Source organism: Numida meleagris, chromosome 1 (assembly GCF_002078875.1).
Source record: "Numida meleagris isolate 19003 breed g44 Domestic line chromosome 1, NumMel1.0, whole genome shotgun sequence".
NCBI classification, from domain to species: Eukaryota; Metazoa; Chordata; class Aves; order Galliformes; family Numididae; genus Numida; species Numida meleagris.
In genome coordinates, this window is record NC_034409.1 from 55,295,366 (window position 1) to 55,321,511 (window position 26,146).

Genomic DNA, 26,146 nt, shown 5'->3' on the forward strand with positions numbered 1-26,146 from the left:
AAACATTTAAACTCTTCTTATTTTCAAGTCAGTTATCTTGTAAAATATTATATTTAGCATAAAATATATCCTCAACCAAAATATTGATCTACCAGTTACCCCAGACAGAAGGGAAATTGGTGTCAGTTTAATGGTGCCTGGCATTACAGTTTAAAACATTTCCATTACAGAGAGAAGGAAGTGAAATTCAGTATCCCTGTCTGCACACTGGGCCGGATCTTCTCTGCGCCACAGGCAAGTGCTGTACCTGGAGCTGGTACCCCATCTACACAGAGAGCAAGAAATGCAACTGTGCTGCCAGCCTTCTTGGGTGAGACTGGTTGGCCTGCACCACAGAGGGCAGGTGGCAGCTCTTCGTCCCCTGATTTTAGCCATGATGTTACCTGTGAATTGGATAGTCAGGAGCACAATACAAGACTTTGCCCAGGGAGGTGGTAGAATCACCATCCCTGGAGGTGTTGAAGAACTGTGTGGATGTGGCACTGAGGGACATGGTCAGTGGGCATGGTGGGGTTGGGTCAATTGTTAGACCAGGTGATCCTTGTGGTCTTTTCCAACTTCAGTGATTCTATGATTCTACAGTGGGCTTGAACACAGTTATAACATGGCTGGAGGAAAGGGGCTGTGTGGCTTTTTGCTTTGTTTAAGCACTTGTTAAGGTTTCCACCTGCATAAAAAACCCAGCCATAACCATCATTCGATCTCTGTCAGAGCACATCTCCTCAGCAAAGGTGTGTGGGAGGTGTTGTCCCTTCATGTCAGGTAGTTCATCCTTGACAATACCTTGACAATTTGAACCCCTAAACATCCTTTCACTGTACAGATTAGAAGGTCAGAATTTCAAGGCATGGCTCAGAGCTGGAGAGAAGCACGGCAGTACAGAGAGTGGCAAACATTCCCCTAAAAATATACGGACACAGGTGAGCTGAGTGAAGAAGTGGGTAATAAAGCACCAGGACTTTTCTGTCTCCAGGACAGAGGTGGTAACTGAAGATCAAAGACTGTAGAGCACTTCATACACATACAAAGGTTGCTGGCCTGAACCAATGCCTAACGGAAGGCACAAAGCAACTGCAAATGTGCTAGAACACAACATCCATAAGCAATGCCACTGTGAAGATTCTGGACTTTTATGGAAAGATCGATGAGTGGAGTTGTGAAGGAGAGAAGTGAAACCTTCCCAGAATGGCAAGACTTGGACCAAGTTCAAAGCTTGGCCAGTGGGTGAGAGGCGGTATGTCATGGGAGGCTCCATGCCATGATCTCATAGCCAGCAGTGTGCATGGAGGGATGGTCCACACAGACCTGAGAGAGCTTTTCATGTCCACTGAAAATTGTATTCCTACCAAAATAGTTGCCTATTATCTGATGGAAGATATAAATCACACCACATTCATTCCAGCTGATCCAAGCTGGCTCTATCCATAGGAGACCTTCTAGAAGTGGATGGCATGCAGAGCTCTGAGGCAGGCATGCTACAAAGGAACAGCAGCTATGCTTCCATGTCTGCTGATGTTCCAGCAGGTCTGTGACATGCTGCTTCAGAACAGGAACAAAAAAGCAGTGAGAAACAAAAAAATATCTGTGATCATTTGGATTGTTTCAAAGTTTTCCAATTCAACCTAAAGTAAAAACCTTTCCACTGAGCGCCCACACCAACTGCCAATGTGAGCAGGATTCTCAAAGATAAGAAAATGAAGGTGTGCGTTTCTTATATCCAGGTGCCAGGATAATGCCTCACTGCCTCACAGTTAGAAGTTGTATCAGGAGTTTAAGGGGATGGTGAAGGGAGAAGCCTTTGAATTTGACCCAAGTCAGAACAGGATTAGGACCTTCAGGCGTGTGCAGCTGAAAAGCACAATATTGATGCATGTAAAACTGTCAAAATAGCCAGAAGAGCTTTGAAGATCTGCAGCTGTCAGCAGAGACCTGCTTCTATCTTGTGACAAACGTATTAACCTTTTGAAGAGCTGGTCCAGATGTCTCATCAGTTTGGAGATGATTCTCTCTCTCACCACCAGCGTGCCCATTGCACTCATGCTTTACCAGTTGCCAGTGAGGTGACAGAGCTTGTTTATGCTTTGATTTCACCCTCCCTCCATTTTTACCTTCTTAAGAACAGCTCAGCTCCTGTAAAGAGGCCAGATTTTGTTTCAAAAGCGCTTAAGCTCCCAGAGCCTCTTCTTGTTCTCAGTGGGAGATGAACACTTCAGAAAATGCCAAATCTCCATTTAGAGTGTGGGGCTCTGTTGGAAATCTGACTATTAGCATTTTGAAGGGTGTTACATGCCCACTCGCTATCACTGCCCATTGCAGTTCATTTTGCACATAGAAAAAGCCCCATCATATATTTTATGGGCAGAATGCAAACTGGCTGCCTCTCAAGAGTGCACTTGTACTAGCACTTGCTTAACAATGTATTTAGATAAGGGATCTTAGGTATTTTATGGTTGCTACTATAATAACACCCGGACCATTCTTCTTTACACTCTTGGTTATATTTATCCCCGTGCCACTCCTTCAGGGCAGTGCTATCGCTTCCATCTTGCAGATAAGGAGTTGAGACAAGGAGCTGAATTAATTCGGGTCAACATAGGAAGTCCTCATTAAATTGGAAACAAACCCAGGACTCTGCTTAGCACTTGCAAAAGGACATGGATTTTTTATACAGAGGAAATTGCTGAAACTATGAATTTGTATTCTGAACTTGAAAAGAAAAATACCCCACCCTTTGATCTCATTTGTTCATTTTAAGGAATATATTGATAGTTATTGCCATGAATGCTGACTGCATTCTAAATAGAGCCCTAACACAAGGTATAAATGCAGAAACCAAAAGGCACGTGGAAACTGCAATATGAGTTCTCTAAGAAACCAGCAGCAACTTTTAGCTTAACAAAATTTTAATACAATTTAATATTTAATATATATAAATGTATATTAAATAATAAGATACAGTACGTGTTATATAATAATTATAGGTATATTTTTAACTACTTTGTATTATTATTTAGTTAATGAAACTAAACACGAAGCTGCTATCCATATTTCTTTATACATCATATCAGCAGGAAAGTCCACTTGTAAAAAGCAAACATGCGAGTTCTATAGTTAATGATGTGTTTTGTTGTTTTTTTTTTAGCCTGTTTATCCCTAATGCCTTTTAGACACTAGTCCTATGAACTATGAATCCTCCAAAAGTAAAGTTGCTCACAAGTAATTCTCAAAAGAGATTCTTCTTCCATGTAACACTTACAGGATTGGACAGCAAGTCCAATTCAAGACTAGAAACTATCATTGTGATTTCCAGATGATACAAAAGCTGGGAGGAGTGGCTGACACGCCAGAAGGCTGTGCTGCCTTTCAGAGAGACCTGGACAGACTTGAGAGCTGGGCAGAGAGGAACCTGATGAGGTTCAACCGGGGCAAGTGCAAAGTCCTACACCTGGAGAGAAATAACCGCATGCATCGGTACAGGGGAGGGGCTGACCTGCTGGAAAGGAGCTCTGCAGAGAAGGACCTGGGTGTCCTGCTGGGCAACAGGTTGGCCATGAGCCAGCAGTGTGCCCTTGTGGCCCAGAAGGCCAACGATATCCGGGGGTGCATTACAAAGAGCATGGCCAGCAGGTTGAGAGAGGTGATCCTCCCCCTCTGTTCTGCCCTGCTGAAGCCACATCTGGAGTGCTGTGTCCAGGTCTGGGCTCCCCAGTTCAAGAAAGACAGGGAACTTCTAGAGAGAGCCCAGCAGAGGGGCACTGAGATGGTGAGGGTCCTGGAGCATCTCCCTTACGAGGAATGGCGGAGAGTCCTGGGACTGTTCAGCCTGGGGAAGAGACAGCTGGGGATCTTATCAATGCTAACAAGTATCTACTGGATGGGAGTCAAGCGGAGGGGGCCAGGCTCTTTTCAGTGGTGCCCAGCAACAGAACAAGGAGCAATGGGCACAAATTGGAACATAGGAAGTTCCAGAGGAACATGAGAAAGAACTTCTTTACTGTGAGAGTTACATAGCACTAGAATGAGCTGCCTAGAGAGGTTGTGGAGTCTCCTTCTCTGGAAATACTCAAAGCCCACGTGGACACTTTCCTGTGGAACCTACTTTAGGGAACCATCTTAGCAGGAAGTTGGATGAGGTGGTCTCCAGAGGTCCTTTCCAGTACATACAATTATGTGAATTTGAGATTCTATGTGATCTTCAGTTAGTTAGTTAGGTATTAAAGAGAAGTGTAAGCCCGTGTTCCATGCCCTCAGAGGTCCCTCAGTCTGCAGCCCTGGCAGCTCCCCGCATCCCAGCGCTCATCCCATTGCCACCCTGGGGGACGTGTCCCCACCCAGCTCACCTCTGCCGCTGCACGTGCGCCCCATGGGGCCCCAGTTGCGTGAGCCAGGCAGGCCAGGGAGATGCAGGTGATGGCTGTAGGGATGGGCACCAAGAGCCACTGCCAGCAGGGCCCAAAGCACAGCCCAGCACCCAAGACAAATGCTCGCTCCTCCGCCAGGTCTCAGACACGTGCTCAGCTGGAGTCCAGGCACGAGACTGACTGGGCCAGGCTCTGCCCGCGCCCAAAGATGAGCAGTGAGGGTGCTGCAGTTACAGTGCATCACTCAGTGACATCACAGCCTGTTGCTCGGTGATGTCACCGCAGTCCTTCTGCCCCCACAGCACTCGCCCCAACAGCACTTCACATCCCTGTGTCTGCATGTGTATCCGAGGCGACCACAGTGCCACTGCCACTCCCTCCCCTCCCCTTTCCCCTTCTCCTGGTACCACTGTTTCCCAGTATTTTCAAGCAGGGGTTTGGACTAGATAATCTCCAGAGGTCCCTTCCAACCCTGACGATTCTCTCATTCTGCAGTTTGGCTAATAAAGGTTTATTTTTTCCTTATATTAATGAAGCAAGCTGATATTAGGAGTTCTGTTGAATTCCCCAGAAAGCCTTTCAACTGTAATTTATCCAAGTGTTCATCTCCTCTTCCAACTTCCTACGCTTTCATCCACCTCTTCCTTATCAGTCTCCCTAGAATGAGAACCTATCAGGCTTTAAGGATGTCGTTACCATTGCTGAAGGGCTTTCTGATTGAGGAGCTGTCCTTCAAGTGTCTGTGTAATTAAGGCCTGACCCTGAAAGTGTTTCTGCAGACATGAAGTTCTTCAAAAGCAGTTGCAGAATCAAGCCCATTGCACTCTCACTCCTCCATTTCAAAGAACGTTTCCTTCCTCCTACTCCATCCGCTGATTCCAATTGTGACGGTAGCAATGGGAGTTTCAGTTTGCCCTGTGCAGATTACTTGTCCACAAATAATTTTCTCACCTGAACCACATCTTTAAAGGGCATTTCTCCAGCCTGTGTTTGTCATGATTCCATAGAACATTTATTACGTTGCTATTCACCAGCATGAAATCCATGCTCCGTGTTAGTTCATCAGCTATAGCACAGCAACTTCCTAGACATCCTGCTATGCCCAAGGTCCAATTCTTAAATCCAATTTTCTCCACTTTAAGGCTGGCTGTCACAGCTTCCATTTGAGACTAATTGTAGCTCAATTTTAGAATCTGTTACTCCCAGCAATTTTAGCAAGACTGGTCTAATAAAGGCAATTTTTCAAGGGCAAGTTGGTACAGTTCTTTGTTTCTCTGTCAGGTTCACAGGCAAAATATCCGCATTCAGTATACACAAATAGGATCTGAAGTTCCAGAATAGCTCTATCCTCCACAAGGAGTGAGATTTTACAGTTATACCCTTGAGATATTACCTGTCCTGTACTCCCTACTGAAGTAACACTAGTACACTAATACTGCTAATATTGCTAATAATGTCATCAGCAGACTTGTATTCTGCTCCTACCTCTACTACAAAGATGCTCTGAGAAGTCAGCTCTTCACATACTACACTTCATCTCCTTTACCTTCAAAGTACAGGTGACGTGGATACTGTCAAACATGGCCATCAATGCTTCAGGAAAGAGTCAGGACTTCTGTGCTACCAAGAAGTTGAAAAGAAAGACAGAGCAGAGCATTTAAATGTTTCTATCCCAAGGAACTTGTATTAACCTCAGCTATTTCTCCTACAACTTCTGTCACCTACCTACTTCCACTCTTTCACAATGACGCATTATCAGTCCCAGCTTAAAAGCTCTCTATGGTCTGTCTCATCTACTCTCCAAGTGATACTGAACATGAGTTTCTTGCCTGTCTTCTTCACCCTTTGATTTTGCTATCAGTGCTCATTGTTGCTAATCACTGAGGGTGTCACTGCAGATCTCTGATCAGGCCATCACAGTATCTCGTACTGGGTACACTTCACATGAAAAGACAGCCCCACTCCCATCACGTTTACAACTGCAAGTCAATACGTGGATGCAAAGAGTTCCAGGCAAAAGCTGATGGTTTGGTAAATGGCTTATTCTGCTCTGTCTTCCAGACATCATGTGTGACCGGTTAAACACCTTTCTTATCCCGAATATCAACTGTAGATTCATGCATAAGACATTCCAGGCAGTTTTAGTTCTGGCTTTGTCACAGGGGACCATCCCAGACCAGTTAGTTCCAGGACTAGCAGCTTCTATGGCCATCACATCACCTGGGATTAAAGCAGACCAAGACAGAAGGGATTGTCCTTCTTACTCCACTAGGGAGGAAAGCGAGAACTGTAGGGAAGCAATACCCATGTAGTATGAGTGGATGCTGAGTTAGATTTATTTAGGCAAGTAGTGCTGCTCTGTGCTTAACTTTTGCTGCCCTAACAGGCATCTATCTCCTACATCAGATAAAAATTTACAAACTGGGGGTGGTGAGGGTGGTATTGATTGCTTCTTCTGAGTCACAGGGAGAAATCAATGCTGGAAAGTCTGGCTTACTAAAGAGATTCCCCAAAGAAAATGATGGAGAGCTTGTTGTTTCTATATCCTTCAGGCACTTGGGATTTTTGTGGCCTCCCTGGGCCAGTCCTACTTATAATGGAAACCATAATGAAAAACAGAGACCCTTGCAGTGAATGAATGTAAAAAATGGACTCAGGACTGAAAATGAACACATTTTTGCCCTCTTGCCTATGCAGAGCTCCGCGGGGACAGGGACAGGAATTCCCCTTCATTGAGCTGCTTCCCACATCAGAGCTCACTGGGTGGCCTGCTGCTCATCTGCCATTTCCTCCTCCTTTGTAACAGCAGTGCAGCAGTCGCAGTCAGGCTCCTCAGCAGCACGGCCCAACCTGCGTAGTGCAGCATCACCCAGGCTGCCCTGCCCTCAGGGTGCTGCAGTGGCATGTAGCACGCAGGGAGGAGAAGACCTCTAATGAGGTTTAACAAGGCCAAATGAAAAGTGTTGCACTTGGGATGAGCCAATCTCAGATATGAATACAGACTGGAAGAAGAATTCATCGAAAGCAGCCCTGCAGAAAAGGGCTTGGGAGTCCTGATGGACGAAAAGCTGGACATGTGCCAGCACTATGTGCTTGCAGCCCAAAAGACCAACAGTATCCTGAGCTGCATCAAAAGAGAGGTGGCAGCAGGGAGAGATAGAGGACTGTCCCCCTCTCCTCTGCCCCCGTGAGGCCCCATCTGGAGTACTGCATCCAGGCCTGGGGCCACCAGCATAGGAAGGATGTGGAGCTGTTGGAGCAGGTCCAGAGGAGGGCTACAAAGATGATCAGAGGGCTGGAGCACTTCTCCTATGAAGACAGGCTGTGGGAGGGGGGCTCATTCAGCCTGGAGAAGAGAAGGCTGTGAGGAGACCTCACTGTGGTGTTCCAGTGCTTGAAGGGAGCCTACAGGCAGGAGAGGGACCAACTTTTTTACATGCATAGGGACAGGACAAGGGAAAATGGCTTTGGAGTAAAAGAGGAAAATTTAGGTTAGATGTTAGGGGGAAATTTTTCACTCAGAGAGCAGTGAGGTGCTGGCACAGGCTGCCCAGAGAAGGTGTGGTGCCCCATCCCTGGAGGTTCAAGGCCAGGTTGGATGGGGCCCTGGGCAGCCTGAGCTGGTGGGGGGCAGCCCTGCCCCATGGGCTGCCAGTCCATGGGCAGGGCTGCACGGGGGTTGGACCTTGATGGGCTTTAAGGTCCCCTCCAACCCAAGCCATTCTGTGATTCTATGACATCACCCTGTCACTGAGCCACACATACCCTGACAGCAGCAGTGGCTCCACAGGAGCTAGGCATGCCCCGAGGAGCCAGCCCATGCACAACCATCTTGTTTCCTCCAATGGACTGGCAGCTGCCCATGCTGCAGTCAGTAATTTGATAAGAAATCTCTGTGTCACTTCTGCTTGTTCGTCAGTGTGTGGCCTGCTGGAAATGCAAAACCAGGTGGGTGCACGCTGACACACAGTGACTGACAACGAGGCCCTGAGGGGAAACCATCTTTTTGGGAGCCTACCCCAGCCGATCAGATCATGGCCACAGGGTGGGACTAGACTCAACTGTCTCTTTTCAAAACAAGCGTCCTTTAGGCCGACTGTTCCTTTCCCCTGCTCTGGCCCTGGGCCTCCCCCGCAGCGGGGAACACCGTTCCGACAGCGGCACCCGAGGAGCAGGGAGGCCGCCGGGGGGAGCCCCAAGGCCGCCGCCGGCCGCGCCCGCGCTGTTGTAGCGCCACCTGGCGGCGTGCTGGGGCGCCGCGCCGCACTCCCGTCAGCGGCAGCTTGAAGGCTGCATTGATGGCTAGAGGCGCGCTGCCCTGCGACTTACGGCAGCCCTAACGCGCTGGAAGCCTTGTGGGAGGGCCCGGGGCGCTGAAGGCCTCTCTCAGTACCCGTAGCGACCGCACACTGGAGTCACCTGTGACACTCTGTTGTGAACATAGCCACTAAAGCAGGCCTGCTGCTTAGATCCCCACCCGCTCCTTGGAAGTCACTTCAAGTTGCTGGGGTTTGAGTCTCTTCACTCACACCCACCATGCACTGTGGCAGAAGGTGACAGACACCAGGTCTTTGAGGTTCGGGGAGAGGTGAAAGAATGACAAAGAAAGCTGCTTTCACCTCCTTCCTGAAGCTTGTATCAGGTTTAGAGGAGCTCTGTCAGCTTGTTTTGTCCAAGTGGTATTTAATGGTGGGGAAGAGCTGAGGACTCTTTCCTCTTGGACAAACACTGAAAGCTGCTAAAGCTGTGCTATGGCATTGCTCTGAAACTTGTGATGCTGTAGAAACAGAGCTTTACAGTAAAACCTTCCTTCAGCTAGGCTCTTCTTTTTGTAACTTTCCTCTGGTACATTCAGTTGCTCGTTGCTGTTCTATCAGTGCATCTGAGAGCATCAGTGACCTTATTCTCTCCTAAATTTTAAAAACAGGCCCTGACCTGAGCACAAGAACATCAACATCACATTTCAGCTGTTGCATAGCGTAGGAATTGAATGTTGTTTCTGCATTAGATATCGAAAAAGGGGAATTGTTCTAAAGACATAGAGCACAACGTATTTTGTAACTTGCCCTTAGAAACAGCTAGTTTGAAAAAGTAGAAATACCATATATTTCAGTAACATATTTTAGAAATAGTTGTTGAATTATGTGATTAATTCTCACTTGTAAAACTGTAATGGTTGTGAATAGTATGGAAATAGTATTATGGACTAGAAAGCATGCTGTAAGGCTGTTCTGTTTGGATAAGAGACCCTCAGCAGAAGAAAAGCAGACTTGTCAAACATCAAAGAAGCCAGGGCCTCCACACAAGATGAAGTGCCTCAGTCTGTGGGTAGGTTGGGACGCAACAGGCAGGCATCAGGATGCACCCCCCCATCCTCCTTCCACACTTATCTCTATCCAAGGATGAACAGGTGTCCAGAAATAATGACTGAGTGCTGAGTAAGCAAGTGGTAGAAGTTAATTAATTAGCAATATATATGCTTAGCTAGGAACAATTTATGTTCAACCGGTATCTATGTTTAGTTGAGCATCGGGAAGACTGTGAACCTGAAGTACTCAGCCAATGAGGAACCAGGGGAGGAAAAGATAAGCGTTGAGTAATAGGGCATAAAAGATGTAACACTGCTTTCTGCAGGCGTTCCTGGTTGCAGGACGCCCGCCATTGCAATTGCAAATAAAATCTGCTTTTATCAGAGATACCATGGTGATAAATTATTTGGATATTTCCAACAATAGAAAAGGTACAGACCATAGAACATCATTAAGGTTGAAGAAGACCACTAAGATCACCTAGTCCAACCACCAGCCATCCCCACCATGGCCACTAACCATGTCCCTCAGTGTCACATCAACATGTTTCTTGAAGATCTCCAGGGATAGTAACTTCACCACCTTCCTTGGGAGCTTGTTCTGGTGCATCACCACTCTTTCCAAAAAGAATTTTTTCTTAATACCCAACCTGAACCTCCCCTGGCACAACTTAAGGCCATTACCTTTCATCCTATTACAGTTACCAGGGAGAAGACGCCAACCCCCACCACACCACCACCTCCTTTCAGGTCATTGTAGGGAGCAATAATGTCTCCCCTGAGCCTCTTCTTCTCCAGACTGAACAATCCCAGCTCCCTCAGCCGCTCCCCATAAGACTTGTGCTCCAGACCCCTCACAGCTTTGCTGCCCTTCTCTGGACACACTCCAGAGCCTTGATATCTTTCCTGTAGTGAGAGACCCAAAACTGAACACAGTATTCAAGGTACAGCCTCATCAGTGCAGAGATGCACCTACCAAACTCCTCAGTATGTCCTGTGACACTACTTTGGATGTAAAGACCTCCCTACCATGTGTAAAAAAGGAATTAGTGGGTAATCTCTGTAATTTTAAAGTAAATACATTTTTTTATTACTAATTTAACAGCAATTCTCAACATAGCTTTTGTTTTGGAGTTATGACAACAGTTGGGGTTGTGTGGCTGTTGGTTGGAAATTCTTCTTTGCCCCAGACATTACAAATACTTTGAAAATGATTTCTTTTCTGCATTTTTCCTAGGGGACCACTGCAGAGAACAGGAAGCATTGTGTAAGATAAGGAATGTCTCCAGTCTGTGCTGTGGCCACAGTGAGCTTGAGCTTGGAGCAGATGAATGAACTTTGCCCATAAGCCACAATCAGTGCAGAGTAGCATGGGGGAATGAGCAGTTGAGAATTGATATATAAGAGCTTCAGGATGCTGAAGGTAGAGAGAGAGGAGTCTGTCACAGAGTATTTTTCTCTCTCAGGCAAATAGCCACCTTTGAGAGAAAGAAAGCCTTCTTCATGAACCGAATATTCTCCAAACCACATTGTCATACATAGAGGCACACTTTCAACAGAATGCCTTTCTTAAACTGTTTGCAGCTCCCACCTTTACCTTTGGCGGGGGGAAGGAAGTATTTATAATGTGGACATTTTCTACTGAGAAAAACAGATGAGTCCTTTTCCCTCAGCAGAAACAGGGAGTAGTCATTGAGATGGATGTGTGACAAGTTACAAAGAGGGTTATTCTGAAGAGTGGAAGTTATTCCCAAGACCGACGTTTCTTGTTAGAGGAGATTTTCTTTGCAGGGAGGCTGCAAAGCAAATATCTGAGTGATGGTGGGCATCCCTGAATTTCTCTAGGGATGTTTTTTACACAGAGTTCATGAATACAGAGTTGGAAAGGACCAGATCTTTGCAGGATTGAACTAAGTTTAAGCCATTCTTGACAGTTTCCTAGCTGTTTCATAGAATCATAGAAAGGCTTGAGTTAGAAGGGACCGTAAACCCCATCCATTTCCACCCCTCTGCCGTGGGCAGGGCTGCCCCTCACCAGCTCAGGCTGTTCAGGGCCCCATCCAACCCGGCCTTGAGTGACTCCAGGGATGGGGCACCCACAGCTTCTCTGGGCAGCCTGTGCCAAGGCCTCACCACCCTTCAAGTAAAAAATTTCTTCCTAACATCTAACCTAAATCTCTCATGTTTTAGCTTAAAGCCATTCCCCCTTGTCTTATCACTATTAGATCATGTAAAATGTTGACCTCCCTCCTGTTTATGAGCTCCCCTCAAGTACTTGAAAGCTAATTATTCTCTGAGGTCTCCCCAGAACCTTCAATTCTCCAAGCTGAACAAGACCAACTCCCTCAGTCTTCCTTCATACGAGGTGCTCCAGCCCTCTGAGCATCTTTGTGACCCTCCTCTGGACCTGCTCCAACAGCTCTGCATCCTTCCTTTGCTGGGGCTCCAGGCCTGGGGTGCCTGAAGACTGTTTTCAGCACTGGAGATACTACAGTCTTCCTGGATAGTCTATCCCAGTGCCTCACTACCCTTGTAGGGACAGGAGTTTCCATATACCTAAGCACAATTTCTAGGACAGATGTAAGTGCACATACATGGTTCTTACATCCAGAAAAGCCACTGAATAACTCAAAACTCCAAACAAATATTAGATTTTTCCAAACTGCAGTAGGACAAAATTTCTGCACACAAAGAATGGAACAATTCTGAGGAAGCTGTAAGGATGTCAGACATATGCCATACCTGTTCCTGCATTGTTCTGTTGGCACTGCAAAAAGCCTTAACGTCAAGACAAAAAAATTGTCCCGTTTTACCTGGTGTTATCCACTTTAAGAAGGAGATTACGCAATTTTCACAAGGCTATGCACTACCATATCAACAGCAATCAAAGTAGCTTCCTATAACACCAAAAGGGAAAAAAAACCACAATTCTATATGCTTCTTTGCTTTTATACAGACATATTCTTCTTGTCTAGGAACAGGTGTGGGAGTGAATCCGGTTATAATGTGCGAAATTCACTACAGCTTCTCAGTTTAAACTCTGAACTGATTATTCTCTGAGGCTGCATCGTTAGCTGGAACAGCAGCCATGCAGGAAAGGTGAACTGTTTGGCTGGCCAAGGCTTGCACGATCGAATAATTAATCAGCCTCGAAGGCAAAATTAGGTTTCCAGGAACCCTGCTTCTTTGGGATTAGATTTTGGAGTGGAAAAGGTCAGACTGAGCTACCAGCTCTAATAACTCACAATGCTTTCTTCTGTCATTCTTATTTAATTTGGAACAAGAAAAATAAGCTTCCATCTAGAGCAAGGTAAAGGAGTCTTCTCTTTCTTGTTAAGGCAAAATGCTGACGTACTTAAATTCTCAGTAACTACTTTTGGCTTGGTCTCGGCTTGATGTCAAGTAGATATTTGCTGGCAATACAAAATGCCCCCTTGCCAACAATATATTTACTAGATTTTTGGAGAGAATCACCAGGCTGGGTGGTCAGGACCCACTAATGTGCCATTTACCACACTTCTGACCAAGATACCGCTTCTACAGAGATGCGATTGTGAAGCTCCAACTGCTGCTGAAAGATGGACGGGCTTGTCTCACATGAAGGAGGAATTAATCCTTTTGTGATATTTAAGATCTGGAGAGTGCATTGAGCTGTAAAGCACTGGACACATCCCTTCAGAGATGACAAGCTGTGCAGGTGGTGGAGTAAACCCACGCTCCACAAAGCATGCTCATACAATTCGGACCTCTAAACTTCCTTGGGATGCGACTCTCCCATGATGTCTTATTAAGATAGATGTAGAGTGCAGAGCCTGTTAAACACATTGATTAAGCCCAGCTTTGGATGCCCTCAGCTATTTTGGAAACAAAAGAATGAACGGAAGAAAACCCTCAGCACACAGACTCAGCAGGGCTTTTCCCTCTGTTCAGGTGACACCTTCCATCTCTTCCCAGCAGTTTCATCACCATCACCTGCAAGTGGCTGATGCCATTTCTGACATAACGTCTTGCTTCAAAGCAGTAGCTTCTCACCATGATCTCTATTAATAAATAATATTTTTTATTCTTTGCAGCACTTAAAAGCCAAAGACAAGACAAAGATAACATGACGTATGGGGGCAAGCTGAGATGATGCTGCACACAGCAGGGATCCAGGATATTACTGGTAAGCACACTGTAGGGATAGGAACTTCCTGCCCTTACAGCAGTCTATATCACCTTTACGGTACCCCCAAAAATAAGTTTGTATGTAGTGAGCAAGACAGTGAATTATAGTACACAGCACATGAACTCCCTGCGTGGTTGTGCTTCAACTGTACAAAGAGTGAGGTAGCCCATCTCCCACTCAGCACACATGCAGTGTCTGCATGGGACATGAGTGCAGATTCTCAGGCTGGCTTTCCTGTAGATCAACAGCCCACAGAAACAAGGCTCAGAGAGCACAGCTGCTGGCACAGGGGTCCAGCCAACCCTGAGCGCAGCACCCAGAGCTTGTGAGGACAGTCGGGTGGATCTGTGGCCCAGCACGTCCTCCCTTTCAGCTTCCTGACAGGTACGGCCTCATAATGTCCCTCATTCTTCCTTTGACTTGTAAGTCCCTTAAAATACAAATGTCAGTGGTTAAGGAGGGCAAGCTGGGGTGTAAGGAAAACACATCTCTCCTACAGGTTAGGAGCGCTCCAGCTAAATAGCAGGCTTCTGTACATCATGTACACAGGGCATCAGTAGAACTGAATGTAATTCACACGTTTGCCACCAGCACTGAGCTTAGTTCTCACTGGCACTTTCAGTCCTCTCCTTCCCTGAGCAAAGAAATCCTTCCAGTTTGTTTGTTTTCTAAACAAAAAATAAAAATTAGGGAGAGAATGTTTCTATGCTCTCTATTCACTCCTGGCTGTTTACAGGTACGCTACTGGGACAGCAAAGTCTGGCTTTAGTGACTGGTTGCACTATGAAACGTCCCAAAGACAGATCTCTGTTTTGCCAAAAATAACTTTTCTGTACCAAATTAATTTCCATGGTGAATATACAAGGGGGAGCGGAAATTTTAGGAGTATGCTTAAGAAATAAGTATGCCTTACATACTTTCAGTGGCAGGCTCTGAACAAGTTCTGGAAAATTTCTTTTTGATCAACTCACCTATGTGCTTGAAGAACGTATAAGACCATAGAAATAAACCACGGCACTGGAACCATCCTTTTCAGACTAGGAGAATGGCAAGCAGATTGTGTCTTACCAGGAAACACCTCTGAGGTTATATGTAAATGACATACACACACAACTCGACAAGATGTTTGGTGTCAGCAAATGCTCGGCTACCACTTCTCACTATTTACATTTCCAGCCAATGTCACTGTCTTAAGGCACCCACCCGCAGTAATGCTGGGAGCCTATATCAAAACTTTTCCACTTCCTCTAGCTTGTGATATTCCTCTTCAACAACCTCCACTGAGTCTGTATGTAACTGAGAGCCAGGTTGCTAGCTGTGACCTTCTAGCTCCTTTACAAAGACATTTGGGGTTGGCAATTATATGAAAAGGAGTTGGACTCAATGATCCTTATGGGCCCCTACCAACTTGGGATGTTCTATGATTCCATGAGACACAAGGTCATCTTGGAAAGATCTCATAGCTGGACAAATTTAGCCATAGTTCTGCACTGTTGAAATGAGTCCACATCCATACAGAGATCCCAAAGTCACCCACCTGCCTAAGGAAGCGCACGAAGGTCACTACTCTGTCCTACTCCTCTGACATGGCCACAGAAAACCGTCCTTCCTCTGAAAGGAGCTGAAGAAGCAGAGGACTGGCATGGCAGTATGTCAAAGGCAACATTTTCCCTGTGATTTTTATGAGTCTCTGCAAGAAGGAAATTAGAAACTGACGTCCACACCCTCTCCCATTTATAGATGCGTCCATAATGTGGACGTTGTGCTGTAGGTTAATGATGCAGTTCTCATACAAGATTAACTGCTGCTTCAGATAGCTATCAATTTTTTATGATTGCAAGAACATTTCCCTTCTAAAAATGAATGTTACATTCCCCACGGGATGGGCTATGTTCAGCATCAGTCAGGTGTGTAAGGTGAGAAGATGAGGATTAAAAAAACAAGACAAAGAAAGAAAGCAAAATACACAAGCTAGTTCCCCGGCTCTCACATTAGGGAACACTGTCTTCAACATTCACTTTGAAGCATCCTGAATAAGATTAAACATGCAGCCATGAGAACATACTACTGACCCTACTGATAAGCTGATGCTGCTATAAGCATTCAATTCCCAATACCAGACAACAGCTGTACAAGGCCAGCACAGGTGTCCTCCTGCCTTAAGAGCCTGGAAGATTTTTCTTGTTCTTGTCTGAGACAGTCAGTCCACAGATTACTTAATGCCATAGTTAAAAGTTTTTATTTTCTTAATTTAAGCAAACAACTTGTATTTGCGGCCAGTCCCAAGAGCCTGTCTATGGCTGTGTTAGCAGAACAGGGAGAGTCACTTCATCTGTCTGTTCATTTTAAGATGCCTAAGAAAAGAGGGAAGAAATGTCTTGTGGAGTTGCCTCCCTCTCATCCTTTCTTTCTCTCCATCAACTGTAGAAGAGAGCCTGATACCCAGCCCAGATTAGAAGCACACTTTTAGATGTCTGAGGCAAGGGGAGATGAATCTTTGCCTGATGTGCAAGTCCTTGACCCAGTAACTTTGACCAGATACAGCTGGCGAGGTTGAAAGTGTCCCAGCTACCTTCATTAGTGATGATCCACATTTAAACCTGATTGACAGAACAATTACCTCTCATTCTGAATGCTTTCAGAAGACCAAGCTAAAAGACTGCAGTGTCATTGAAACTCTCCTTTGATTCAGCTTTGGGCTGGCTTGTGCTCACGTACTTTATTTTGATTCGTAGGGAAATAAGCTACATCTACACAATGAGTCTTGTATCCTAATAACTACATCTTTGTTTCTGTCTAACAAAATTAGGCTAGTTTAGAAAAAAATAGAAATCAGTCCTTATATCACTAACAAACAAGACGTTATATTGACAATACTATAAGTGCTGCTGAGACTTTTATTATAAAATGGGACAGGAAAATATTCGTTGTGAACACTGCCACACTAAATAGGGTCCTAATTAGCATGTAATCCAGCTACTTTTAAGAACTGTTCTGGTATTTATTCACTGATAGTCTCTGAGTAACTTGAAGAGTCCTTGCTTACCTGCATTTCTTTCACTAACTCATCCCCATTTTTGGAGTTCGCAGCTGAAAGTCTGGGCCTCGACTACATTAAAATCTGGGGGGGCATCTGCCATTTTTCCACGGTCATAAATGCAGCTATGTTTTTTTTTTTTTTTCTGTTTGTAATATGTTGAAAAAAGCAATTCCAGGTTCATTCCATTACAAGGACGTAGGATGGAGTGTCCAGGTGGGAATCCTTAATCGCAGATCTGCCTTTTGCTACAAAGCACAATGACCACCATTGAGATTACCTTTCTGCTTCAGCATCTTCATGGTGAGATACCGCTGGGTTTCGTTCCAACCCCCTAAAGCAATTTAAACACATTTATTGATAAACCAAGGATGTGCTTCTAATTATTTTGCATAGAAAATGTTATTTTCCCAACAAACTCAGCGAGAATCTTTTCTATTAAGCCTAAGTTAATGGAATATAGATAAAAGTAAGCTGACATCTACTGGTACTGCATCCATTAAGAAAACAACTTAAATATTTATGAGGAAGGGAAATATTCCAGCTTTTACTACAAATATGCTGTGTCTCCTAACTTTCTTTGAGAAATGGTGTAAATCTTATGAGCATACATATGTAACTAACCTGAGCTACTGCAGAACATTTATTTATAGAGTGGAATATAACTCAAAAGTGCTAGGTTTGGCACATCAGAAGCATTTACAGCAAGCTACGTATAGTTCAAGGAGCAACTGCATAGTTTACTTCCCTTTCAATAAAAACCCATTGATCTGATCAATTCACCATAGGTAACAATATCACCATAGGTAACAATAGTGGGAATGCTTCTACCTTCTGTTTTTCAGAAGAGCCAGCCTACAAATCAGGCACCTGCTGGATACTTGTCACTGCCCATCCATGCCAGCACAGCCCCACAAGGCCAACACAAGGACTGGCTGAGAGAGGCCACTCTCCTTGTGTTCAGTAGTCATTTGTTTGGAAAACAGCAATCACTACACTTTAAAGAGCTTAAAGCCCTGACAAAGTAATATTTAAATGCAGGAAGGGTGCCAAACTGATAAGTGCTGGGACTGAGGCTCTCCATTCATATGCAGAACAGGTATAGAACAAGCTGTAGCAACACAAACCTCAGTTTATCCATATCTGTGGCTCTGCCATCTCTGGAGTATGGCAGCTCTCTCTCCCCAGTGCTCTGACATAACGCTCATATTTTCTACTCTTGCAGCACAATGGACATAAAATTTGATTAATTTCAGGCTTGCTTGTCTGCTGTGTGTGTATAGAAACTTGGGCACCTTCGACCATCTGCTTTGATGCAGAGTGCTGCTCAGAAAGGCCATTGTCTATCCACAAGCTTAAAGGAATTAAAAAAAAAAAAAAACCCCAACACACACACACACACTCAAAAAACCCTAATGTAAAATAAAGATGTACAACAAGTTCACAGCTCCTGAAGCTGCTCCCTTCCATCCGCCTGGGCGTCACTCCTGCGTACAGATGAGACGTGCTGCTTTCTTGTTTGTCTAATAAATACAGACGAATGCACAATACAGGAAACTAAGACTGTAAGACAAATTTGGTCAAGCTAAAGACATAAAACTGTATATGTCACATGAGAAACAGGGCAGTTACGTGGGTAGATTTCACGTTCCCTAATTCTCCCACAAGGTATTCATTTCACTAGCTATTGTATGCAAAAATGTTTACAGCGCAGAGGGAAGCAGGGAATAACTTGTACATCCACAGTGTGATCACTGCCAATGTAGCAGTCAATGAAAACAAATGAATGCGTTTTCCCTCAAGTACCAGAGTAAGAGGCTACATATCAAAAGTATTTGACTTCATCTTAGGAGGAGAAAAGCTATTTTTAAAGAAATTAGCATCAGGAGGCATGAAAGCAGAACAGAATAACTTTATGGTCATGTCAAGAGAAAAGCAGAAGGCTCAGATGAGGATGTCTGTCATCCCACAGTGATGGCTTTTTGTACCAGCAACGAAAGAAACATGGCAGATATGTCTGATTTCTTTGTGGTAATTTTAATTAATTTTTTCTCTGGTATCTATTTTACAGAATCATAGAATTGCTGGGGTTGGAAGGGACCTCTGGAGATCATCTAGTCCAATCTCCTGCTAAAGCACTTTCCCTAGAGTAGGCTACATGGGAAAAACAGGCTATAAATACTAAAATTTGGCTGCATAATTTTTGCTGGAGGATCTTGGCAAGCTGATATTCCATAAGCCTGTAACTTGAATAGTGAAGGCATACTGAAATTTAGTCCCAGGGTTTGCCCCTTTCCAATGAGCCTCTGCTTTTCTTCCCAGGTTGGAGCACAGGAGGCTTAGCCAAGGAAAGGCTGGGAACTATAAGTTTACGGGTGGAAAGGGAGAAGATGACAGCTTGATTGAAGGGTTTTTCGAACAGTTTGGCTGTGCTGAATTCTAAACAGAGAGAAAATTAATGAGACAGAACTGTCCTTGAACATTTAAATTATCCTAAAATTGTTAATGCTCAATCACTGAACACCACAGAAGAAACAGAAGGCAAGCTCCTGTACTCACCTTGATACAGCACGACCTAACCCATCTTCCTTTCAAACAAGTGTGTTAAACTTGTGATGGAGCTTATTGAGCCTGCCGAGCCAGCAGGGGTGACAGCACTGATGAGGAGAGCAGAAGGAAGTTTTCAGAGTCACAGCCACACACCTGGTTCTTCCAGGTGGAGCAGGAAAGGTCACGGCCATGGTTTTTATCACCAGCTCATTGTTTCTCCCAGTCACAAAGGTTTTCAGCAAGTATGGCTCTGTTTGCAAGAGGCGTCTGTGCTTCAGACCTAGATGGTTTCCAACAGGGTGAAAGCAAGCCAGGTTGCACAGTGGTCGCTCTGGGGTGGTCTCATGTGCCTCTGAATCTCAGGGGCTCTGCTACCCATGCAGGAAAAAAACACAAACTAATTTGTACTTACAATATTTTCTGACTGAAGAGACAGATTAACGTGTCTTTAAACAAGTTTATATAATGTATTTTTTTTTAAAAAAGTTACAATTAACATTTCTGTACAGTAGCACATAATGAATCCTGATTGATGCCAGCCTAATGCCTTTATTTATGCAGATGGCTTTATGTTCCCATGGGCTTTCTTCTGCCTGATTTAGAGGAGCAACTGAAGAATATTCTTGCAAGGGATAAAGGCGGGAAAATCCTGATGGTTTTTCCTCCTGATCCTCACCTCAAAGCTCTCCGTGTTTGGATTCAACATGGCAGCTTTCAGCTTCAGTGAAAACTGGAATTACTGCAAATAACATTCGCATTGAGCTTAGTCTTCTGTGAGTTGCCTCATCACCATGCTTTAGAATGCTGGGGCAGGTCCATAAGAGGCAGGACAAGACACCAGTACCGAGTCACCGAGTCCAGGCCTACACAGCTAACAGCTACTAACAGCTCGGACACTGCTGGGAAAACGCCTGTCCCGATTTCCTCCTACAGGCAAGACTCAGTATCTAAACACAGGTGTGGATTTTGTACCTGCAGAGTCGATTCCTGTGATATTTAGATCCAGATCCCACCAAGTGTAGGGGAAAGAGACATTCAGCTGAGCGGCAGCCCAACTCTGTTTCCGGTTACACTTAGAAAGACAACAGGCAGTACTGATAACAGTGTGTCCCAGATATTTGCTAGGCAGCCTTTTTAATGTCTAATTAATGTGGATCCTTTTGAACTTTGACCTATAACAGGAAGTGAGGCAGAGAGAAGCTGAGGAGGAGGGCAGGGTCTCACCACAGCTGCTTCGTGCCCATGACTTGCAAGATCAGCCGGAGCTCTCCACCTTTACAGTCCAGCTGAGGTAACATTCAGCATCAGAGATGGTCTTTCATCTTTGTCACCATTCTGTATTTACCACCAAGGAGAGAATGAAGATACAACAGCGAGCAACACACCCTGTAGCCTCGGAGCTAATTACGCATCTTTTCTTCACAAACTAAATGGAAAACACATGAGCTTGGAAGATAACCACGGAGCAATTAAACACGTGCTTGTCAACGTGTCACGAGTAGCGTGTTGTTACAGTTGAAACGAAAACACAAAATGCCTCCTGATTGAACTTCAGAATAATTAGCACATCACGGAGCACAGCCATGACAAGTACCTGTCAACAGTTATCAGCGCAGCGATGAGATTTTTCACTGTGAATAATAATGTCATTTTCCATTTCTGAATAGCAACACTTTTTTTTTTCTTTTGAAGAATCAGCATTGTTCAAACAGATACAAATATATCCTCCGTAAAACAAGATTTCGTTCTCCTCAGTTAACACTCACACAGAACTGTTTCATAGGTTTTGTAACCAAATCTCTTAATTCCATACACAAAAGCAAACAACGCTCTACATCCATGTAACTACTGAAGAGAGGGCTCTGCCTGTGCAATGTAGCTTTCCTCAGCCAATGCCCATATCTCACAGAATGCTTTGTCTATGTGCCAGGCTGCAAATTGTGAATGCTCTGGACTTGTACTAAGCTAGTGATTTCTTGTAGGACCCATAAAATGCCCCCCCCCAAAAAAAAAAGTGCTGTAAAGTTCTAAACTGCTCACCTGGTCTGTTTTCTGTAAACAAGTTAGTTATTAATAGATATGATTTAAAATGCAAGTTGAATCGCACACACTGACAAGTTCAGTCTCACCCTTTTTGGGTAGCTGTGTGCAATTTTATGCTTGTTGACTATGACTTCAATTAACAAGTCCTAGGGGTTTAGATGTTTTGGTCTTTAGAGTCTGTTAAAGGGAAAAAATGCCTCCTGCTAGCAACAACATACTGATAGTCCTGTAAAGACAAGTTATGACAGAAAGGCTGGAAAAAATCAGCTTAGGATCAACCGCAGGTATTGAGAGTAGGGTAGGAGCCAAATCCCCTACCTGATGTAGCTGACATCAAAATCAGTGTGTTGATTTGCCCAACCGAGGATGTGGTTTTCCCATTCCCAGCATACCGCAGCATTCCTCTCTTCCAGCTCTGCCTGTGCTCTGAAAAAAATCATGTATCAGCACAACAAAGTACCACAAAGAGGTATTTAGTGAGCTTTGAGAGCCCTGTGTTTGGGCAGCCACTGTGGTACAGCCAAGCCAGCCAAGCGCCCTGCCCAGGCTAGGAAGCAGAGGTAACTTCAAGGGAGCTCAAGCATTTCTGCATGGCACAATGTTGTGACATAGGGTATTGCCTTATGTGAGAATTAAATCAATTCCTGTAGCCATTCCCAACTTGGCTTCTCTTCCCATCAGAATGGCAGCTTCTATTGCCAACTAGATCTAGTTTGGTGCCTTCACAGCAAAAACTCTCAATTCCGATCAACAGGATTAAGCGGCTGATCCTTGGAGATGGCTCATCTCCACACAGAACACAGAAACCCACCTCCACAAAAATATGTTTAATTACAACACACCAATTCTGCCAAGACTTCATACCCCATTGGGGTTGGATGGGCCTTGTTGGTCTTTGGCCATTTAAAAGGTAGGAATCTCCCTTAAGTGGTAGTAGAAGCTGCTGCTATCATGTGTGAGAAGACACCAGTACCTCCAGGCAGCAAGATATCTCACCTGCCTTAGACCCTTGTATCTGCTGTTTCCAAACTTTGCACAAAGCCCAAGATGGCCTAGAAATTTGGACCGTGACTGGAATTGCTATGCGCCAAGCTCGGCTTGGATCTTTGCTGATACTGACATAGCAGTACAAATAACACAAAAATCTGCACTATGTTTCCAGTTCTGACTTGCCTCAGTGTGAGAAGCCCCTCTCCTCAATGTGCAAATTCTATAGCACCAGAGCCATGGAAAGAAAAAGAATGAAAAAGCAAGTTGAAGACTTGAGCCTCAGGAAGACTGTCTGCCAGCTTGCATCTTCCTCTGAGTATTTGCTGTCAAGCTGGGTGGTGAGGAATGGGAGCACATCAGGTGGATAAAGCTGGTTCTCTGTGCCAAGCTTCCACACCATGCAAAGTTCAAATTAGATTTTGTTTAAAACATAACAACAAAGATCTTCAAGGGCAAGATATGTCTCTTTGTCTCTATTCCCTTAAGCACTAAGCCAAAAATTTCTATATTTCTACCCACCACAAGAAAGGTCGAAGGCTACCAAACGTTTCTGTCTGTGGGATTTAAGGCTCACCAGCAAACATGAGAAGAAATCAAGAGGACAGAAGCTGCTGAAATTTCTGACAGCTCTCCACAAATCTGTGGTGTGCACAGAATTCCTACAGTGATCCAGCAGCTGTTGGTGGCTCCCTGACCTGGAGCTGTCCCATTACCCGGGTGGCCAGACTGCCTGTGAGCACTGTGTGGCTTTTGGGTGCCCATAACATAACAAGGACGTAAAATTATTACAGAGAGTCCAGAGGGCTGCAGAGACAGCAAATGGTATGGGAGTCAAGCCACATGAGGAGTGACTGAGGGCCCTTGGCTGGCTCAGCCCAGAACAGAGGAGCTGAGGGGAGGCCTCACGGCGGCTGCAGCTCCTCATAGGGAGCGGAGGGGCAGCGCTGAGCTCTGCTCTCTGTGGCAGTGACAGGGCCCGAGGGAACGGCATGGAGCTGTGTCAGGGGAGGGGCAGCTGGGGGTTAGGGAGTTCTGCACCAGAGGGCGGTGGGCATGAACAGGCTGCACGGGGCAGCGGGCATGGCCGCGGGTTGCTGGAGTTCATAGGGCATTTGAACAACGCTCTCAGACATAGGGTTTGGATTTTGGGCAGTGCTGTGTGGAGCTAGGGTTTGGACTCTATGATCCTTGGTGTCCCTTCCAACTCAGGATGTTCTGTGATTCCATGAGGCAGGGCCAGCTAGGGAGCATTCCTTCCCCCATGAAGTGTGGCAGCAGCAAGTGCAGAAGAACTGAGCTTGTGGCTGCCAGCACTAATCACCCTCCAGAGACAATTACTATAATCCTTCTGCGTCCCCTGTGGTTAATGTAGCAGCCAGGGCAGACACATGAGGACTTCCCCACAGCTGTGTGCAGAGGCTCATGGCTGGAAGATCTCAGTCAGAGAGGATAATGCCATCTTTGCACAGCACCATCGGATCAATGTGCAGCGCCGACGGAGGAAAACAGAACGCTCTTTAGCAACAATACAAATGTGCTCTGCAACATCTGTGTGGTGTCAGGATGACTCCAAGATGGAAACGGATTACCTCGCACATAAGCTGCAGGGCTAACAACAACTGGTGGGGAAAGGAAATCTTCGCAAAGCAAACGCTTCACTCAGAAACATTTCTTTGTATATTTTAAAGTATAAAACTTCCGCATTGCGGAGATGCAGAAAAAGATGCCACTTCAATTTGTTCAACAATTCAAGACTCTGGAAAGATACTGAATTCAATATCAGCATGATTTACATGGGATTAGTTTAAGTTCATCCCTTATTACGTTGGGCTGCTTTTTGAGAAGATATGCTGTTGGCTCAGTTAAGGCTGCTGAAAGGCAGTGCCCCAGAACTGACCCTGACAGGATCTGATGTCCTATCTCCCAGAACAAGATGAGAAGGTAAAGGCTATAAAATCCCATGTGTATAAAAATAATAATACAAAATATATTGAAAAGCTGTTATGAAAACTTTGAGTATACAGAAGGATGATTCCTGTATGTTCATACGGTCATAGAATATCCCAAATTGGAAAGTACGGCCTGAGGTGGTCACTGTGTTAATCCCTCACCCTGCATGCATACAATTCATGTTTTTCAGTACAGTTATATTTTTAGGCTCATCCAGTGGCTGTGAGTTCCGCTTAGTTATGTGTCATGCCGAAAACCAACAAACAAAAATCCTCGCAACCTTCCATGGTTTTTGTTGAAGGCAGCAGCTTCGTGACAGCTCAGCTTCTTTAACCATAGCTCTTGTGTGGTGAGAAATTGCACTCGCCTGCCTTTCCCACAAGCTGTATGGTTTGGGGACTGGTGAAAACATGCTTTTAGGAGAACTCCCTAAGACAAGTCTGACACTGCAAAAACCTTGCAAAGAAACAAAGGGAAAAATGAGAGCAGCAGATAAAAGCAAAAATAAATCTGTATCAACGGTGAGTTTTAAAGCTCTGCAAAGATATGTGTGTAAGTCACTTCCATTCTTCCCAATACAAGAAAATATCATTTGTGGAGTGCGTCACTTTTCTGCCGCCTCGTTTGTCGGAGACAGCATGTCTGAAGCAGAGACATCACTTCAAGGTATTTTATGGCAACTTCCCCACCAGTTCTCTTTTCAGGCCGCTTTGATTTCCACTATGACTTTCCCTTCAAAGGTACTTCAGAGCACACCCCAATGATGGCTCGCACACGTGTCCCCAGCCTAGCGAGGGCTCCGGCTCCTGCTCTGACACACGTTCTTCGTTAGCTTCCCAAGCTGAAAGGTACGCGTGGACCCCGACATATTTCCCAGCCTCCTTCCCAACTCTCATCCCTAACGACTGCACTTCAATTGGCCCAAGGCTCTGAAACAAGCCCAATAGCTGCCTGAGCACAGAGCTCACAGATATTTTCCATTGCTTTAACTTCTACAGAGAAATAAACATAGGTTGGTACCCATCTGTCAGACTCTTTCAAACAATACCTTGAATGGCATTAGCCACACTGCTGCTTTGTTTCCTCCTTGACACTGCAGTAACAGTTATGCAGAGTGCTCCTGAGGGCCTCAGCAGACAGCACAAATGCAATGTGTTATCCATCTGACTTCAGCTACAAAAAGGGAACCTCGAAGAATCTCATTTCAGCTCAAAATGGGCAATAAGCAGCAGTTTCAATACGACCAATGCAAGTTTAACAGCCTAATACAAACACAAGCTATTAGCTTAAGGCTGTTATTTTTAGCAGCTGTACAGCTAAATGAGAAATAGTGCCAGCAGAGCCAAGGAAAGTGCAAACAAGGACAGAGTGAGCTTCTCTGCATCCATCTGCCAGCCAGGTGTTGACCTGCAGTGCCCCTGCACGCACTGCTGTCTCAGCCTGCCTGCACGGGAAGTTACCAGTTGTGTATTTTTATTTTGGGATACGGTGATGGTGCTGGGACAAGAAACCTCCTCGCAGGAAATGGTTACTCTAGAACACTAAACAGCTTTTGCTCACAACATTGTTTTTCTCTCGGGGATCTTCTTTCCGTTACACAGCGACTTCAAAGCGCCACCAAAGGAAAAATTTGCTTGGAGAGACCTCAAGTCACCCCATCCCACAACTCATAACTGTAGGAATATGATGGAACAGGAGTCCCACAGCAGGACAAGCAACTTGGTCAAACCGAAGTGCAC

General features: G+C 45.1%; 1 long non-coding RNA gene across 2 annotated transcripts; it reads left to right on the plus strand.

Moving 5' to 3' along the window:
• Nucleotides 8,020-24,895, plus strand: LOC110393788. Of its 2 annotated transcripts, XR_002435198.1 has the most exons (4): nucleotides 8,020-8,309; nucleotides 13,743-13,834; nucleotides 17,044-17,177; nucleotides 20,606-24,895. It is a non-coding gene; the product is annotated as an uncharacterized LOC110393788 (long non-coding RNA). The 2 variants fall into 2 exon arrangements; XR_002435197.1 differs by lacking the exon at nucleotides 20,606-24,895 and having other exon boundaries at nucleotides 17,044-17,711.